Source organism: Polypterus senegalus, unplaced genomic scaffold (genome assembly GCF_016835505.1).
Source record: "Polypterus senegalus isolate Bchr_013 unplaced genomic scaffold, ASM1683550v1 scaffold_3221, whole genome shotgun sequence".
NCBI lineage: Eukaryota > Metazoa > Chordata > Cladistia > Polypteriformes > Polypteridae > Polypterus > Polypterus senegalus.
This window is the reverse complement of record NW_024386235.1, coordinates 1-3,170: the sequence shown is the minus strand read 5'-3', so window position 1 is coordinate 3,170 and position 3,170 is coordinate 1. Positions and strand designations below refer to the sequence as shown.

General features: G+C 31.4%; 1 long non-coding RNA gene across 1 annotated transcript; it reads right to left on the bottom strand.

Annotated features, from left to right (window-relative positions):
- Nucleotides 1–971: 971 nt before the first annotated feature.
- Nucleotides 972–2,948, bottom strand: LOC120522636. The gene is made up of 3 exons (XR_005632453.1): nucleotides 2,907–2,948; nucleotides 1,253–1,315; nucleotides 972–990 (listed from the first exon to the last, which is right to left on the bottom strand). It is a non-coding gene; the product is annotated as an uncharacterized LOC120522636 (long non-coding RNA).
- Between the last annotated feature and the right edge of the window lie 222 nt (nucleotides 2,949–3,170).

The following is a 3,170-nucleotide window of genomic DNA, read 5'->3' as shown; positions in this document are numbered from 1 at the left end:
TTGTACACAATCTGTCTGACTGTGGATTTGTGGGTCCAAACTCTTCTAGAGATGGTTTTGTGACCTTTTCCAGCGGATGACCATCAACAACTCTTTTTCTGAGGTCCTCAGAAATCTCCTTTGTTCGTGCCATGATACACTTCCACAAACGTGTTGTGAAGAGCAGACTTTGATAGATCCCTGTTCTTTAAATAACACAGGGTGCCCACTCAAACCTGATTGTCATTCCATTGATTGAAAACACCTGACTCTAATTTCACCCTCAAACTAACTGCTAATCCTAGAGGTTCACATACTTTTGCCACTCACAAATATGTAATATTCGATCATTTTCCTTAATAAATAAATGACCAAGTATAATATTTTGTCTCATTTGTTTAACTGGTTTCTCTATCTACTTTTGGGACTGGGTGAAAATCTGATGATGTTTCAGGTCATATTTATGCAGAAATATAGAAAATTCTAAAGGGTTCACAAACTTTCAAGCACCACTGTAACTAGGACATCCTGATATTGAGAAAATGAGATCATATATAAACCTTCATTTTTTTTCTCTGATAACTGTTCAAATATAAGTCTTATTTTTTTAAATCCGGTATTAACCTGTGACTCTTAACTATTTTGGGACTTTATATAATGTTAAATATAATACAGAGGTTTGTTTCTGCAGTATATACTTAATGTGTATGCTGATTGGTATGTTTGAAATTCTTTGTAGTCATTACATGTAGATGAACATAGCTGAATAAAGGAAACTTTCTGTTAGATTTCTTCAGTCTTCATGTTGTATTAAATGAATGTAGGATTTCATAAGTTGATGTAAATAAAGGATTTCTGTGTTTGGACTTAATACATGATAATGGCTCAGGACTCTTCTTTATCTTCTAAGTATTTTACACAACAAAGAGAAATCAGTAAAATGAGAAAAATTTGAATGTCTTGATATACATACCAGTCCATTTCCTGGAGGTCAGGTTTACCATCAGGTCCCTATAATTAAATATTTTTAAACAAATGTTAATGTCAGATAATACCATTTTAACCTGTACTTAATTAGAAAAGAATTAGTTAAGCATTATTCATTTTTGTATTCCTTTAATTATCCTTAATATTCTCTGTAATATATATGGTCTATACATTATTTACCAATCAGAACAGGCTTATGTTTGCAGTATGCAAGAAAACTGGGCTAACTGAAAACACACACATAGACATAGCACAGAAAGAAGGGTATTGATTAAAAAATGCTCACCCTTGGACCTGGATGGCCTGTTTCTCCTTTCAAACCAGGAGCACCATTCTTTCCAGGTTCACCCTGAAATATAAAGACAGTTATTGATAAGCACAAAATTCTCAATTGTATTTTAAAAAGTTATCATTTATACTATTCCGTAAATTTTTTGAGTGCTATCAATATGGGCACTATTTGTAAGTTGATAATAGCACTCTCTCTTTTGGCATCTTTTTTGGATTTAAGATTGTGCCTAGTTTTGATCTCTGGTGTTGCTAGGGTAAGTATGATGTTTAGCATTATACCAAGATATTTGCATGAGTAATGCTATATGATATCTTAAAGTTGTTGTTTAAACAAACTGTTGAATTGAATAAGACTTGAATACAATTTTAGAGGATTTTGTTTAAGTTGCCAAAACAACACAGTGCTTTTAATGTTTTTTTAATAGTCAAGCATTTTTATTACACAAATAAGCAAATACTTTTCTATTGCATTATCATATCAACAGCTTACACGTAATAAAATAAAATAGAGGGCTATATTATAGAAATAAAAACAAATTAAGGTGAACTTTCATGTTATTTTTTAAACTTTTTTTAAAAAAAGTGAATTCAGGCACTGTATTGATCAAAGGTGTTAAAAGACTGGGATTTCTGTCATGTGGTCTTTCCATCTACAAAGTAAACTTTGAAATATCTATTGCCAGTAGTATTAAAATCAATGTCATTCCTTTGAGGGAAATGTTCTATAACATTCATTATGAGTTTGGGGGATCAGGTGAATCACTGGATCATTGACAACAGTGATGTTCTGGAAAATTACTTCTGTTTTCAAGGTAGGTATTAAAGGCCAGTACCTACACTGTCATACTGAGCCAACCTGTTGTACTGTATATTTAGGGACTTTTAAATTACATGGAAACACTTCATGACAAACATCCCCATTATTATCTCTAGTATTTATTTAAAAAGGTGTGTTTTTGTCCCAGCTACCACCACATAGCTTTGTTATTGAAAAATGAGACTTCACTTCTATAAGTCAAGCTTGGCTCTGAATGGCATCAAATGAGTAGCTTGTTATGGACTTCAGGAAAAGAGGGGGAACCCATGGTAAAAGTTAAAAAGGTGGCGGATATTTATTTTGGATTCCAGGAGATAGTGGCTCAGCATGGAAAGAACATTGAAAAAGGAACTCCAGTAATGAGAAGCTAGCAGTGCTTCCCATCCTAGAGAGGAGGATTAAATAAAAAATGCTGCTGTAATTTTAAATATGCCCCACATTTATTATGAATTATACGCAGTTGCAATGTGCATTTGCCTACCTCATTTGACATGTTTACTTGCTCAGTTGTCTTTGAAAGTGACCACACAATGATCTGCTTCAACACAGATCATATGCTGGTTTGGACTTCCTTATATTGCCTTGACTTATTAATGTTAAGTAATTTGAAATTTCTCTGCTTTTACTGTGTGTTTAAATTAATTAATTAATTATAATATTTTTATCTATGTACATCATGTGATATGTATTATAATTATGTCTTAGAGCACTCTGGCTCTATAAACAAATAAATTGAACTGAATTTTTAAAAAGATAGAATAAAAACATTTATGTATTGTCACACTTGCTAGTCAAAGTTAGATAAGAAAACCAAAATATTCTTAAAAGTTACCTTTTCTCCTTTCATAAAAATGCTGTTCTCTGATACAGAAAACTTAAGAAAGAAAAAAAAATTAAAAACATTAGTGCAAAAAAACCATTTCAAATTTTCTTATATTTGCAAACATAATTGTGATATGCTACATTTTACACTGCAAATGTAGTAATTAATATGAAACACATTACAGAAATTAAAAACACATTTTAGAAAAATGTATTATTTTTGTTTGTTTAGTTTGTAAAAACTTAAATTTTTTTTGGAAATTTGGGGAAGGGC